The sequence below is a fragment of the Zootoca vivipara genome, chromosome 10 (assembly GCF_963506605.1).
Source record: "Zootoca vivipara chromosome 10, rZooViv1.1, whole genome shotgun sequence".
NCBI lineage: Eukaryota > Metazoa > Chordata > Lepidosauria > Squamata > Lacertidae > Zootoca > Zootoca vivipara.
Window position 1 is genome coordinate 64,873,716 of NC_083285.1, and position 16,984 is coordinate 64,890,699.

The 16,984-nt window shown below is 47.0% G+C and overlaps 1 long non-coding RNA gene across 3 annotated transcripts in view; it reads right to left on the reverse strand.

Annotated features, from left to right (window-relative positions):
• The window catches only part of LOC118091262 (uncharacterized), an 86,330-nt gene that overhangs the window by 30,149 nt on the left and 39,197 nt on the right, over nucleotides 1-16,984 (reverse strand). For 2 of the 3 annotated variants that reach the window (XR_009558230.1, XR_009558231.1), the window contains exon 2: nucleotides 1-16,984. This exon is cut by the window's left edge and continues 20,780 nt beyond it; it is cut by the window's right edge and continues 17,770 nt beyond it. This is a non-coding gene — a long non-coding RNA (uncharacterized LOC118091262). The other variant, XR_009558232.1, reaches the window with a different exon arrangement.

The window sequence follows — 16,984 nt, forward strand, 5'->3', positions numbered from 1 at the left end:
GGTTCGACATGGTGTGCAACCTGAAAACGCACAACCTGTAGCGTCTGTAACCCGAGGTATGACTGTAGTTATGTAAAGAGATACACTGTTAGAATGATAGAACTGTAGAGTTGGAAGGGAGCATGAGAATCATCTAGTTTAACCCCCTGCACTGCAGGAATCTTCTGCCCAACATGGGGCTCAAACTCACAACCCTGAGATTAAGTCTGATGGTTTCTTTGCTCCTCATCCTTCTTTGTTTTGTTTCTCTTCTCATTTTAAATTGAGCTCTACAGCCATGAGACCTGCAAACAGACCCGTCTTTCCCCCATGTAAACCGAAGCCACGTTTTTTTAGGGTTCTAGTACGAATGTTCACGTTGCACCCATGTGCGCAGCAGTCCAGCATAGCTGCCAAGTTCCAGCCTGAGAAATAAGGGACTGGACCGGAAGTAGCGCTGCCGCCATTTTTGAACTGGGCGGAGCATGCTCAGAAGCTACTTTTGATGCTGCTCTGCCCTGTTCCAAAATGGCTGTCGCACCAGAAGTCACGCTGCAGCCATTTTGGAACTGGGCAAAGCTGCATCAAAAGTTGCTTCTGAGCATGCTCCACCCAGGTCCAAAATGGCTGCCGCGCCAGAATAAACCGGGGGGGGGGGACAAAAAAATCTGTTTTTTCGGCTGGGGACAGCTGGAAAAACGGGGGTTTCCTGGGGAATACGGGAGACTTGGCAGCTATGCAGTCCAGCTGGATAAAGGCTGCAAATTCTGACCCCCTCCCCAGTGCAAAGAAGTTTTCTACCCCCCATGGAATGAGTGCAACAAGCAATTAGCCATAACACGCCTCATTAATTCCAATGAAACGACAGCACAACTTCCGCTCCACTGTGCCCTTCGGATATATAGCTAGCCTTTCTGAATGTATGTTATTTGCGATACACAAAAGAGCAGCCATCGGCTTAAACAGGGGCCGAGTTGAGAAGAGACAAACAAGCGGACTGTAATGTCTCCTAAATGAATTCCTGAAAACCTGCTCGGGCAGAACCAGAGTCATTTCTCCAGCCTCTTTCAGCCGACTGGCCAAACGGAAGAGACGAGAGGAGACCGCACCCAAAGCTAAGCTGTGGGATGAAAATCTTAGCTTCTGGCCATTTATTTAACACTCCAAAGCCCAGGAACTGATTTAAAAAAAAAAAAAAAACACCCGCAGATGGTTATAGTAACAAGGAGCAACAAGCATGACTCTTTTTTTTTAATGTGGTTTATCAGCCTAATCTTGGTCTTACGAGAAGAACACATGAACATTCCTAATGCAATTCTTCCACGCCTTCTTTTCCTGTAGTTCGCGCAGCTGAGGAATCGGTTAGGATTAATCGCCAAAAAGCCCTTGGATCAATCGCAGGGATGCTGCAATGATTTGGTTGGAGAACTGTTGTGCAGTATTTATTTTTTTGCATACAACTTCTAGAGGGTTTGTATTAAGTCTGTTGCGGGGCAAATCCAAGGCTACAAAACTTGTCCAAACCTTCCGCCCTAAGAAACTGGTATCTATGTCATGTTGATCACTGAAATCATATTTATTTCAGTGACTAACTGCATCTTTCCAAGATAGACAGCAAAGTTGTGTTTGATGCTTGAAGCACAGGTTTGGGGAAACTTGGGCCCTCCAGATGTTGCTGAACTGAAGCTCCTATCACTTCTGACCACTGATTCCTGCATTGCGGCGGGTTGGTCTAGGACGGTGTCTCTTGGGGGTTCCCTTCCAACTCTACAAATCTATGTTTCTATGGCCATGCTTGCTGGGGCTAATGAGAGTTTCAGTTCCACAGAATCTGGAGGGCCTTGGCTCCCTATACAGTACCTGCTTTAAGCACACACAACATACATCCCTCTCTATTTCTGAAGATTTTGGAAATTGAATAAGAGACCAAAGCAAAAGGAAAGACAACGATGTCAGACTGGTTAATAGAGGCTTGGTGCCCCCCTCCCCTTTATTGACCAAACAAACTGCTTACCAAAAATATGGTGATAAATATTGGTCATTTCCCTTCCAGTAGCACCTTAGAGACCAACTAAGTTTGTCATTGGTATGAGCTTTCCTGTGCATGCACACTTCTTCAGATACACTGAAACAGAAGTCACCATACCCTTATATATATTGAGGGGGGGGGGTTTACCACACCTATCAGCCAATATCCCATTCCCACCACCCTTCTGAGTAATACCCCCTCCCCACCCTCTCACTATATATAAGCATCTCTAAGGTGCTACTGGAAGGATTTCTATTATTATTTTGTTTAAAATCTAATAGGGTAGGGATGTGAGGGAGATTGAAATGAATGGATGGATTCACACGAATTTTGCCATTTGTGTTATGTGGGTGTTATGCAACATACATTTGATGTTCACATCATCTGATTTCCCATTGGAAAAACACTGTACGTTGTAAAGATTTATTGTGACACAAGGTGCGTCTGTTATTTTCAATGGAAGGTAGCATTAACGAAAGAGGCCTTCTCCGTTCTCTCTTGCACATGGGAGGGAACCCCTCCTTTACCTTTAGAATGTGGCAGAGTAAAAACATTGCACACCCCCAGAGCGACCCATTTCAATATTGATCATGGGTCGAGGCGTTGGAGGGGAAGATGTTTGGGGTAAAATAACCACAGGAACAGGCGAAACACCAGGCGAGTGCTCATACCATGCAAGAGGAATTCCCTTCTGGGCGGCAACAACAACAGCAAAATACCTGTTCACTTTTCTCCAGCAAAGGTGAAAAATGCCAAAGAGCTTTCTCACCTGGCATCCAACCTTTGGGAAACAGAAACCCTGATGAGTGATGGAGCTGTTGTTGCTTCCCCCCCCCCCCCGTAGGGTCCTGAGTAGGTTAAGCTTTGAAGAGCTTGCAGCTGAAAAGGGGATTGGCATTGTAAGGTGGGCTTTCTTAGAACAGGTAACCCTGATGAGAGGAGGGTGACTCAACTTCACTAGAACGAGCCAGTGTCCTGCCTGAAGAGATTTTATGGATTAAATGGATGCCAGCATCGGCCACCACAAAATCTTCCTTGTTCGTTCAGATTTTTCTCCCAGCAGAGCTAAGTGGCATGGGTTCACACTGTGCTCAAGAACTAGTGGACTTGTGCTCAGTTGTTACAGCACGAGACTCTTGATCTCGGGGCCATGGGTCCGAGCCCCACGTTGGGCAAAAGATCCCTGCAATGCAGGGGGTTGGACTAGGTGACTCTAGGTGTGCCTTCCAATGCGATAATTCTACGGTTCTATGAAACCGGGACCTCCACACCAGCTTCACAAGAACTATCCTGGGAGAGCTTGGATGGCCATCTGTCAAGGGATTCTTTAGCTGTGATTCCTGCATTGTGCGGGGGGGAGGGGGGTTAGACTAGATGACTCTCATGGTCCCTTCCAAATCTACAGTTCTACCCCCCCAAAAAAACAAACAACAGACCACCCAGTCACCACACCGAGCAGTTTGAAGCTGTCTTACCACTGGTATATTTAGCCCTGTATTTTATCCACCACTCTCCCCCCCCCCGGCCCCAGCACCCAATACGAGGACTAAGAGCTCGGAGACCAGGGTTTGAATCCCCAGCCACAGTCTTTCAGCCTAACCTACCTCGCAGGGTTGTTGTGAGGACAGAACGCCACCCTGAGCTTCTTGGGAGTAAAGGCAAGATAGAAACAAATAATTCAGCCTCTCCACCCTGCCCTTTCCCAGGACTTATTTTATAATGATTTTTGAAGTCCAGAGACTGAGCTCCTAAGTCTGGCTCCGATGTCTCATGCTTTGTTCCCCCCGGCACTCGCTTTTCAAAAGATGAATCATTTTTAAGATTTCCGTTTGAAAAGAGATGAACGCGATGATGGGAGCTTGGAAGCATCTGACCGGGAGTCACATGGTGCATGGTTCTAGTCCCGGCTCTCCCCTGACTTTGGGGGAAATTCCTTTCCTTGCTTCGCAGTGATCTTCATGCTGGCTTTATCCTGACCTCCTGTTGGTCAGTGCCACCACAGGCTCCTGAGCAGCAAATGGTTGGTTTAATCCGCATTTCCATAGGTCCCTTCCAACAACATCCAGCCACCTTGGTTCAGCACACCTGGAGAGCCACTGATGTTCCCCAACCCTGCTTTCCTGTGCCATCCTTTATTCATAGAAACATAGAATTGTAGAGATGGAATGGTCCATGAGGGTTATCTAAGTCCATCCCTTGGCAATGCAGGAATCTTCCGCCCAACATTGGGCTCGAACCCACGACCTGGAGATTTAAGTGTCTCATGCTCTACCGACTGAGCTACCCATCACACGAAGAGAAATTTTACATTCGCTGCCCGCTTTTGCCTCTGGATGAAAAAGGTCACTCGCCCTTGCCTCGGCTACTTTGCAAGTGTTAAACAACAATAATCTCAGCATGTGGGCAGGTTCCTGTAAGGAACTGGCAGTGCGGATATTAAGTTTCCGTTCAAACGCAGAGGTCAGGACTACAAAGTACATGAGCTGCGGCAAAAATCCTGTTGGCAGAAGGACTTACGAGACAATGGGTCGAAGGCCAGCGGTTCACGAAGGCAACAGACATGGCTTTTGGAAGAATGAAAACACCCATTCCTCACGGTGGAAGCTGTTCTTTAACAATTGTGCAATCTGCGAATAACGGGGAGGGGGGAGAACGGTGGGAGGTTTAAAAAAGGGCAAAGGCCGGTGGTGTGAGCAGCAGGCAGGAGCCGGATATACCACTGTCCTAAGCAAAGGGGACAATTCAGAGAGAGTACTTAGCAGCCAACTTGCCACCATTTCTCAAATCTTCCCAAGGTTGTTCTGAGCCGGCAGCTTTCGGCAGAACAACAAGCGCCCAAGAGGGTTGCCAGAGTTCAGGACTGACTTCACCCAGGAACTGTGCTTACAGATCAATGTGACCTCTTGCCGCTGTGTGATTGTTGTGGTTACACTATGTACCAGCACACAAACTCGCTTCCTTGAAAACGCACACACCAGTGTACCTCTGCGTCGCATCAAAGCTCCAACCAGAGGAAGAGCAAACACACGGGGAACTAAAATGCAAATCACAAACAAAAACAGACTTTTGGGGTACAAAGGCGAGATGTAAAATGCAGAATGGAAGGGAAGGGTGTGTTTCTCACCATTCATTTGTTTTTGTTGAATTTGTATACCACCCTACACCCGTAGATCTCAGGGCGGTTCGCAACATTAATGACATCACTGGCGCTGTCCAATAGATACCCAAAATCCTAAAGTCGGTAGCTTTATGCAGAGATGGATCCTACCGACTGCAGCGGCATCAGCCGGGGTGAAAACTGGTTTGAGCCATTGGTGATGAATCACAGAATCAGGGGATGGGAAATCTCAATGGAGGCAATGAAACACCTGTATTTTCTGAAACCAAAGAAGACAAGAGCCCTCTCTTCCAACCAACACTCCACATGTCAAGTGAACAAATACGGGGGAACAGGATTCTGCCGGACGATCACACTATCTTAACCTCATGTATACTGACAGAGTTTGACTAGTGGACCGGAGGCACAAACAAGTAGGTTGTAATGGAAACACATATAAATCAAATCCCCAACTTCAGCGCAATGCATGAAATTTGGGGGCAATCAATGCAATGGGGTCAGAGGGTGGGGCTAGCAAGCAAGATTCTCCTCCTCCTCCTCTATGTACTCCTGTGTTTGTTGCACAAGAGGCATATTTGTGGAAAGAGATCACCTTCGGCTCTTAAAAAAAACAGCAAGAGGAACAAAATAAGATCTATCCCACTTCAGCAATGAGGTTCGCACAACCAGCTTTCTATTTATTTATTTCAAATGCTTCTATCCTGCCGTGGCCTGCAGCTTACAAAACCAGAAGCAACAATAGCACGCTCTCTCTCTCTATCATAGCTGCCAAGTTATCCCTTTTTTTAAGGGATTTTCCCTTATGCTGAATAGGCTTCCTCGCGAGAAAAGGGAAAACTTGGCAGCTATGCTCTCTCTATATATACACACACATAAACACAAACACTATTAAAACACTACTAAAAACATCTTCTGAACACACAGCAGCTATGGCAACAAACTCAGTTGGCTCCTCCTGCTCATAGTCACCAAATGCCTGTGCAAACACGTTTATTTCATTTAGATCTATTATTTGTTAAAATGTTTTTTTATTGCACCCTTCCTACAGTGAGTAGGGATAATAACTGGGCAACATTTGAAGAGTATCACAGAATCACAGACTTGGAAGGGACTGTGAGGGTCATCTCGTACCTGCAAGGCAGGAATCTGTCACCCAAACGTGGGGCTCAAACTCACGACCCTGAGATTAAGAGCATCGTGCTCTACCAACTGAGCCCCTTGGCAGAGATTGAGGTGGCCCTATAACAGCATTTCATTACAGACTTGAGTTGATTGATATGTCCTGCCGTTTATACGCCCGGTTGTCCTTTGTTTTAATTAAATTTGCAAAAGATCTGCAGTTAAATGGCTCTTCAGGCTTCTTATTCATGAAGTCGAACGGCTTACCCTGCTACCCAACCTGCGGGTCTCCCCTGAGGTGACCAGAAAAGGGAAATTCTTTTTATACTTAGTTGAAATAATTTAAACAACATGACAATTTACCTGTGATTATGCTGCCTTTGCAATGAAGACTGAGAAGATGAGTAGTTCGGCATCCCATAATTTGCCTGATTGAAGGGCTCCTACTCCTTAGATGTCTCCAAATAAAATTTCACCACAGCTTTTAGTCCTTTAAAGTTATTTCCAGTTCCAGGGGGAAACATCTCTCCCCAGCCTCGCTGCCAGCCTTTTTAATGATCTATTTTGCTTTGTGTTGCTTAATGCAGTTGCTCATAGATTTGCTATTTCTAACTTATTTCTAATGCGGGTTTTCTTTTTTAAAAAACAAACAGTGTGTATTACTGTAAGACACCATGATAATTTGATTAAAGAGTGGGTCATGAATTTTAATTTTAAAAAGACGAAGATCTAAAACGCTACAAGTGAACTTTCTAATCTTTCCTACAGGCAGAGCCCTTTCCAGCCTTTGAAAGAAAAGAATTTGCTAATCAGTGAACTGGTCATGAAAACTCCCTTCCCAAAGCGAGATGGAACAGTGTGACCCTGTTTACCTGCTCAGGACTGAGTCATTGTTCTGGAGCAAGGCACCCTCTCATGGGTAGTAAAATGTGTACTCTTTTCCCCCATTTACAATATTTGGCACGATGCACCCAAACTGGGCTCCTCCTTGGAAGTCCCCCCACCAAACGTTGGCTTTGAACGATAAGAACCCAGCCTTATTCAACCCTCCTGTCCCCATTGGATTAAATGAAATTATTACTGGAGGGGCGACGGCACAGTTGTGGGTCCCTCGGTGAACCTTAATAATAATGATGATAATAATAATAATTTTATTATTTGTACCTAACCCATCTGGCTGGGTTGCCCCTTAAAGGACACAGAAGGCCATACATACATACATACAGGGACGTAGGAAGCCATCTTATGCCAAGCCTGTTGGTCCATCTCAGCTCAGTACTGCTGACACGGACTGGCAGCAGTTCTCCAGAGCTGACAGCACAGCAACTGAAGAAGCTGCCTTCTGCAGAGTCAGACCACTGAGAGAACAGGATCCTGTATAATCGATGGGCCTACATTTTGGCCCGATCTGGCAAGCCTTTTCTTAGGTCCCAATGGGACCTTTTGCATGCAGTGCGGATAAGCATCTTATTATGAAGTGGCCCGAGCGTTCGTTCAACCTGCTCTTACTCATGCTGAGAAGTTCATACCAAGACAGATACGAGTTGCCGATTTTTCATTGTGGCATTTTATTAATAGACATCTCTCCGGTCGGGGGGGGGGGGCATTTACTATTGGCCTGCTTGTGAGTAGCAATTTGCATGTGCCCCCTCAGTCATGGAGCACGCTTAAAATCATTTTTGCCCCGGTGGACACTTCGGCATTTAAAACCAGGGAAAGGGTTCCCCGTGTTCTCTCCAAAATGTCGCCATTAATTGTGCACCATAACATTTATCTGAGCTGCTTCATCTAGCCACGCAGTTAGCCAAGGCAAATAACCGTTCTTCCTGATCAGGTTCCTTGCCACCCCCAGGAAAAAAAAAACAGCGTTGCATGTGGGCAGGGAAGCAGCGACTATTTTTGCATTTGGGGCTCATTCAAGGCACAAGACAGTAGAGCAGAAACCTTTGCAATCTCTGGCAGCGCCAATTAAAACACACACACCTGGCCTGGAATCATTTGCTTGCCCGTCCTAGAATCAGATCTTCATTTTCCAACCAATTAAGCTTCGTAATACTGAAGGCCTTTACAAAAATGTTCCAACAAAACATTGGCACCCGCAATCCAAATATTTGACTGTTTCATTCCCAAAGGGCTCGTTTATTAGCAGCACTGGAAAAGCTCACACAGGCTCATTGAAAACTCTTAATTATTAGGGCTGTCTGCACCCGAGGCTTGACAGAGACTTTGCAGCCCTTCATCCTCCTCAGTACGTTTCTGTGAGGGAAATGTTTGCCATCGGATTTAAGGGGCTCTTCGCTGTGCTATGAATCGGAGAATTGTAGAGTTGGAAGGTACCCCAAGGGTCATCTAGTCCAACCCCCTGCAACGAAGGAATCTCAACTGAAGCATCCATGACGGATGACCATCCAACCTCTGCTTAAAAACCCTCCAAGGAAGGACAGCCCACCACCTCCTGAAGGAGACCTGAGGAGTGGCAGGCCCATAGCTGTTAAGTTTTCCCTTTTCTCGCGAGGAAGCCTATTCAGCATAAGGGAATTTCCCTTTTAAAAAGGGAGAACTGGACAGTTATGGACAGGCCACAGCAGCGGCCACCATTTAATTTCCCACAATGCCGAAGGCGGGAACTACAAGCTTGGTTGTGGAGCTCTCCAACGGCGACACAAGCCAATGCTTGGCCTGGGTTTTGGCCCTCTAACTGAGCGGCACCTCTCCAAAATACAATTTTTGAAATTCGCTATTTCACCAATTATATTTTATTAAGTTTCAACATTTTAAACATGTACAATTGATATACTGATTGAAAATGTATTGTATTGCATTGCAACTGTACTGTAACTTTTGAATATATATACTGTATATATTTTAAAAACAGCATGTACAATCAAAACACATTTTCATCATTTCTCTTATTTTTATCAGCTTCCTACGCAGTTTTCCATGGAGCTGTTTGTTTCTCCCCTTCTGCTGCACCCTAACTTCCATCTATTTAATCATAAAACTGTGTTATAATCTAATTACTTCTGTTGCTCAAATCCTGCTTGCAAGTTCTCCATACTATAACATTTCTTTAAATAGTACGAAAAAGGCACCCATTCTTCCATAAAGCACTTTTGGAATTCATTCTACTGGGATGGTCAAGACTGCTAAAAACAAACAAACTGGTGTGCCCTTAGCTGGCCGGAAGCAACTCTTGAAAGACTCGTTTCGCCCCCAGTTCTCCACATTGCCTGGGCGAACAACGGTGAGCAGTCTGTATCGTTCCTGCCTCAATTGCCGCGCCTGATCGATGCCTCCCTGCAAGATCTGGCAATTTCAAATAAAACCATCCCACTACAAAGCGATTCATAAGATCAAGGAGCAAATTTGCATTCTCAAAGGCTTCCAATGGGCCACGATGGGCTTCAAGGTTTGAACAGCTCGTCTGCGTGGAAACATATGTTTGTTCAGAAACCTTCACTTGCTCCAAAGAGAGTTGTAAGAACTGTCGGCGAAGGAGGAAAAAGCAGAAGGCGTACCTATGAAGCTCTCCTCCGTAGAGAAATACCTGCTTTCTAACTGTACCGCCATGAGCCTTCTCTCGCTCTGAAAGGCGCCGAGACCGACGTGGCAAGATGCTCATCTCTGCCATGAGACTGCCTAAACCACAAAATTGCTTTCAAGGAGTGCTGGGGAGGAACCTACCAAAGTGACCTTGAAGCACCTCAGCTTCAAACGGCTTTCACCACTGCCAAGAGCAGGGAAATCTGGGGATACATTAGAATCACAAGAGGAGAAGAATCAGTCTTCAAAAATCCTCCTCGTTAGCATTTGGCAGCTTTGTGTGTTTTATTTTCCGAGTCAAGGTGTGGAACAGGCGTCGCCCGCAACCGGATTCTAATTCTTATGAGGAGAGAAAGAGGCAAGGAAGAGGGGGGGGGGGTAAAGCACACACAAGAAGAAACATGGTACCTCGGTTTTCGCAGAAATGAAACACGTAACACCTATGGGGACGCACCTGACGACCAGAGCTGTTAAAGGAGAGGAGACCCAGCTGACGAAGAGCAATCCAAATGACAAGACGAGTTCCAGGCTGCAGCCCACAGCACGCCCAAGGGGGGGGGGGAGAGCAGGATTTGCATGTTAACTTTATAACGAAAGCAAAGTTCAGGTCGAAATCAGAATGGGAGGAGACGTGTTAAACCCCTGCAATCCTGATCAAACTCAAGTTCTCGTTCCATTGTGGGGGAGAGGCCTCAACACACACACACACACAAAATTCCCACAGGGAGATAGGAATTTGCACCCTGGCAATTATTCTTTCTTTCTTTCTTTTCTTTCTTTCTTTCTTTCTTTCTTTTTTAAAAGTTATTTATGCCTGCTTGGGACAAACTGAGCAGAGCGACCAGGAAGTTCAGGGCAACAAGAGTCACTCCCAAGCGGCTGGCAGGTTCTGAGCAGAAACCCAGCAGCATTCATTGCCTTGGGTGGATTAAAAGCAGGAGAAAAGCCGTACCAGGATACGGCCCTCCCTAAAGATTATATATGTAAAAAATGCTGAAACAAGGAACTGAGAAACAAGAAGTCATTCACCTATTTTTAAAAGGAACTGCGTCAACAACTAGGGAGGGTTTCTTTTTGGGTTTTGTTTTTTTACAGTAACGCTTCAAAGCTTGGAGGACACGGAAGCTGGGAAAGCTATGCAGAGGAGGCTGTTTGCACATGTCACTGCTGCTTCCATTATGTAACTCTCTTTCGAGCACTTTGGCAATCCAGTTTGTGTTCATTCTTAGCGGCCTCGTGAAGCGGATCAATACTGTTTCCACTGGGCAGATTAAGAGCCAACGCTTCCCTCCGCATTGCCGGCTGAACGGGACAAGCGCTTTGTACACGTGGCACTTATGTGCAGCGCAGGAATAAGAAATGTGGTCACGGGGACCGAAAGCAGCTTCCTGAGAATCTCTCTGATTTTGGGGGTTTTTTTTAAAAAAAGGGGGGGGCAAGTTTCTAGACCTTGCAAACTTAAATTTGCGGTCAGGTAGCTTCCGCTGGCACAAGTAGCCAACTCCCAGGTCTCCTCTGTGATACCCCTTCTGTTCTTTCCTCCACATCCATCCCCTAAAAGCACCATTTTCCGTGACACCTTTGGCACCCACTCCCAGTAACTTATTTAGACTAAGCCAAAGTACACACAGCCACAATACTAATAAATCTTCCCATTGACCCCCTGCGTCCTTTTCAATCCCCTTCCTCTGTTGCTTTCCTGGTGTCTGTTTCTAGTACGTAAGCTCCTTGCCCTTGCGGCAGGCACCTGCCACCATGTATTTTAGCAAAGCACCTTGTACCATGTGAATAGCATAATAATAGCACAACCGTTTGAAAATGAGTGGGCAATGCTTGGTATAATAGTGGGAGGAGGTGGTCAAATAAGATTTGCAATGGCCAAAGGAGTAAGGTGATGATGGGAGTTTTCAGGTAGCATAGTGGACCGGACAACTTCAGATACAAGGGAGTGCATAAGAACATCAGAAGAGCTTGCTGGATGAGGCCAATGGCCCATCTGGTCCAACATCCTCTTCTCACAGTGGCCTGTGGGGAACCTGCAAGCAGGATTTGAACACAAGAGCAACCATCCCCCCTCCTGTGCAATGTTAGAAACTCAGATATATAAGCTAACCACCAAATGGCACCTGAAACCTAGGTTATGGTTGCCACAATGGAATGTCTAGGTGCCATTTCTCCCCAATGGAATACTACTACTGCTACTACTACTAAAATCAGTATTATTATTAATTATTATTATTTTCCATTCAATACTGCATTACCTTTTAAAGAACAGATCTCAAAGCTGTTTTAAAACATCCAATAAAACAACCCAGAATAAAAGAAATTCAAGCTGCAAGGGAAATATTTCAGCTCCTTCTCTAAATGACACTTTGCTTTCTTCAATTGCCAACCTGGCATCCAGAGATCTCCACATGGTCGCAATTGGACCCATGCCGGTCGCAAAACGCGCCTGGCGCCTGGCTAATTTCTAACCCTGCTCCTGTGGTTTCCAGCAACTGGTATTCACAAGCATTGCTGCCTCCGACTGCGGAGGTAAGAGCATAACCATGATGGCTAGTAGCCATCGAATGCCCTCTCCTCCATGAATTTGCCCAATCCCCTATTTTACAGCTCTCTAGGTTGGTGGCCATATTCCTGCCTCGCACGTTCCATAGTTTTAACCATGCACTGCACAAAGCACTTTCTTTTATCTGTCTAGAATTTTACAAAACATTTCGCTTGCCAAATAGTCCTAAAAACGGCTGCACTATTTAATTATGTGCCGCATAAAAACACACACACATTTCCTCTAATTGTTTCAGACGAGTGGCCTTTGTTACAATGAGCAAATACCTTGTGTGTGTCCCCTTAAGTCGGAGAGGAAATTAGCCATACCTAATTGGGCTGATTGCAAACCTTGAATTATTTTATACGCCACTGACACCTCTGTGGTTATGGCTCCCTGCCTCCCCCCCCCCCGGGAAAAATGCTATCTCCTTGTGTGTTCAGTCCCAATTTGGGGCAAATGTTCGTACAGTTTGGGGTTAAGCCATACCCTTCAACCAAGAAAACCTGAATGCATGCTTGTGAAACATGGACCACTTATAAACACCACCTCCAACTCCCCCAAAGATTCCATCAACGGTGTCCCTGAAAATTTTTACACATCATCTGGGAAGACAGGCGAACTAATGTCAGTGTACTGGAAGAAGCAAAGATCACCAGTGTCGAAGCAATGATTCTTCAACATCAACTTCGTTGGACTGGTCATGTTGTGCAGATGCCTGATTATCATCTTCCAAAACAACTACTCTATTCCAAACTTAAAAATGGAAAGCGTAATGCTGGTGGTCAACAAAAGAGATTTAAAGACTGTCTCAAGGCAAATCTAAAAAAAAAATGTCGTATAAACACTGACAACTGGGAAACACTGGCCTGCGAGCGCTCCAGTTGGAGAACAGCCTTAACCAAAGTTGTCATGTGCTTTGAAGACGCTCGAACTCAGGACGAAAGGGAGAAATGTGCTAAGAGGAAGGAACGCTTGGCAAATCCACACCGTGATCAACTCCCGCCCGGAAACCTACCGGTATGTCCCCACTGTGGAAGGACGTGTGGATCAAGAATTTGCCTCCACAATCACTTACAGACTCACTGTTAAAACTGTGTTCATGGAAGACAATCTTGCTTGGCTATGAGTGTTTGCCAAAGAAGAGGATCTCACCAGCTAAACATCGCAATATAGAGATATATCACAATGTCTGAAATAACACCGAAAAAGGCTGAAAAAGAGGCTGGGCTGTGGAGGGAGAAGCAACTAGGAGGAAGGGAAGGAGGTTGCTTGCCTGCTCGGGCAAAGGAGCTCCTGTCCAGTCCCCCCGTCCCATCCTCTGCAGGCCAGCCCTGGCCTCAGAAAAAGGACCCTGAGAAGGTGCTCCATCTGCCTGCCCTTTTGCCTTCGCCCGAGCAAGTGGGTGGCCTTCCTCTTTCCTCCTGGTCAGTTGCAGGAGGAGCGATCAACTGGGAGGGAAGAAGCAGCCCACCCCACTTGCTCAGGCAAAGGCAAACCTATAGGCTCACGGGCGACCAGGCAATTGGAACTGGCAATACACCGCGGCTCCCCAGCCAACACCAACACAGAGCAAGCAGGTAGGTTCTGCGCTGGCGGCAGCCGGAGAGCTGCAATGTATTGCCAGCTCAAAAAGTCCAAAATCGTTTTGGGGGGACCTGAACTTCATACAGGTTTCAGATGATGAACTGACATATTGCCCAGCTCTACTGCCAGCGCCAGCCTCCTTGGCTACCTGAAAAAGCCCCCACCGCTGTGGTGTGCCCCCTACCACCCAGGAGTGGGTGGCAAGTTCTTCTCCCTCTCTCATAACACTGGAACTTCCAGGTCAGATTAAAGGAGGTACTTCTTCATGTAGCACTTGGCCGAACGGTGGAACTCACTGCCACAAGAAGCAGTGAGAGCAGTCAGAGACACTAAATGCTTATGAATAGCAGCTGCTGGAAACCCCTGGAGGGGAGAGTGTTGGTGTGCTTGTCTGGATTTTGGCTTTTGATTTTGACCCAGCTTAAGAGCATGAGAAGAGTCTGCCTGGTCCGGCCAATGACCCAGCATCCTGGTCTCACATGGGCCAACCAGTGGGAAGGCTGTGACCTGGACAGGAGTGGAACAACTCTCTGCCTTTTGGTATCATCAGCAAACCTGGCCACCCCTAGCTCTAAAATGATTTATGAACAAGTTTAAAAGTGCATGTCCCAAGTCTGATTCCTTGGAGGACTCTGCTTTCTCTCAGAGTCGTGGGTTCGAGTCCCGCGTTGGGGAAGAGATTCCTGCATTACACGGGGTCAGACTAGATGACTACACTTTAGTAGCTCTCCTTCTCCTTAACTCAAAATACATTATGCAAAAGAAGAGGGTGGGGGAGCATACAGTATAAGCAAAGGGGTTTTTGTGTGTGTGTGTTTACAGAATCCTCCTTTTCTCGGCATCTGGGCTTGCCAACGTGCTGCAGAACGCCAATATTTTTAGCTCAGGGTACAACCATCCCTGCAAATATGCTCAGAACACGACACGGCAGCTACTAGGAACAGATGATTTTGCAAGCGGCGCTTTTTGACAGTTGATGCCCCCCCTCCCCCATCTTTGCAGAAAACAAATCTCAATCTGTATTTGAAACTAAAGTGCTCCTCTAAGTGCTCCTCATTAAAATAAGCTTGTGGTTTTCCTTTTTTCGAAAACAACCACCGCTAGGATTTCGAAAGTATTTTTCTTTAAAAGAGAGAGAGCAAGGAAGACAGTGCCGTCAAACAAAAAGTTCCCGAGTTGAATACAGAGCCGTTTGCCGCCTGAATATCGCGTTAACAATAATGACTGGGGCTGTTTCGTATCAGCCCAGACGGCAAGCAATGACTCATCAGCCTCTACCACAGATTCCCAAGGTGAGTGTACAAGCACGTCGGCGCTGGGTTGCAAAACTGGGCAACTGGGAGCCTGCCTGCTCTGTCTCTGCGTGAGTCCCTGCTCTGAGCTTGCCCTCTCCCAAACCGAGAGACACGCTTAAGAAGAGCCGTCACACAGAAGCACAGGAGGAGGGGGTTAGCTCACGGGGCTAAAGGTGTTTGGGAGGGGCAACCAGAATGATCAGTGCAAGGGAAGGCAAAAGCATTGGGCTTTTTGTCTTTGCTTCTACAGGGAAGGGTCAAAGCTCAGTGGCAAAGCACCTGTTGTGCAGGCAAGCAAAACAATACTCAGGCAGGTAGAGCAGTGGCTCTGGGTCAATATAAGGAAGCTTCCTGCCTCTATTCCTCCTTTGCTGGTTGGATGCAGAGGAACGGTGGGAGGTACCAGGTGGGGAACTCCCAAGGGAAGAAGGCTCAGATTCAGGGGACTGGTGGTGGGAGGACAGTGAGTGGTCAGAGGGAGAAGACTGGGAGGAGGCATAGCTGCCAAGTCTCCCGTTTTTCCAGCTGTTCCTAGCTGAAAAAACAGATTTTTTTTGTTTCCCCCCGGTTTATTCTGGCGCGGCGGCCATTTTGGAACTGGGCGGAGCATGCTCAGAAGCGACTTTTTATGCTGCTCTCCCCAGTTCCGAAATGGCTGCAGTGAGACTTCTGGCGCAGCGGCCATTTTGGAACTGGGCAAAGCAGCATCAAAAGTCACTTCTGAGCATGCTCCACCCAGTTCCAAAATGGCGGCAGCACTACTTCCGGTCTGCTATTTCCGGCCCGGTCCCTTATTTTTCTGACAGCAACTTGGCAGGTATGGGAGGAGGTGGTGTAGGAAGCTGGGGAGGCAACAGGGTTTAGTGAGCAGGAAGAATCTGTGGTAGAGAGAAGTCCAGAATCAGAGGCAGAAGAGGAGGCTAGCGAGCGGTGGGGGGGGGGGGTTAGAGATGGGTCAAGCTGGTGAAGTCACGGGTGTCTCCCCCTCCTGCTGCAATAAGCTCTTCCCCCTCAATCTCCCAGAACCAGGAGAGGCATGAAGAGGGAGGAGCAAAGACAGGCACACAAGCGCGGTCTCCGTTTGCTCAGAAAAAAAACACTGGAGAGGAGGGGACTCGGGCAGCTGTGGGGAGGCGGGGACCTTTAGTCTTGGCAACTGACCCATTGGGGCAAGACCCCAGTTGCTGTGCTCATTAGGCACTTCTGCTCTCTTGTGCAGATCCTGCTTTGCTAATATAGAGCTAGCTCCAGCTTGCTCGGTGTGGTTACCTGCTGACTCGCTCCTGTCATCTGCCAGCCTCCGTGAAGCTAGTATTGTTTTTAAAAAATGAATAGGGGTACATATTCCTGAAGCAAACCGTACTGCCACATTTTGGACTGCAGCCGAGTGGGGAAGCATCTGCTTTGCACGCAGAAGGTCCTGGGTTCAGTTTCCAGAACCTCCAGGTGGGGCTGGGAAAGGCTCGCTTTCTGAAACCCTGCAGAGCTACTGCCAGTCAGTGCAGACAATACTAGGCTAGTTGGACTGATGGTCTGACTCGGGATAAGGCAGCTCTTGCATCTGTAGCAGCTGGCCAGTTTCCTCTCCTCATCAGTGTGGTGTCACTTCAACCTCTCTGCCAGCAGAAGAAGACAAGCTCTGCCTTGATGCTCAAGCTTTTTGCTAGCTTGCAAGTGTCCACAGTGTCTGGCCATAAAAACATTCGGGGGACGCACAATTTTGCTCACATTTACCATGCCACTGGGGGCACTATTTTGGACTCTTC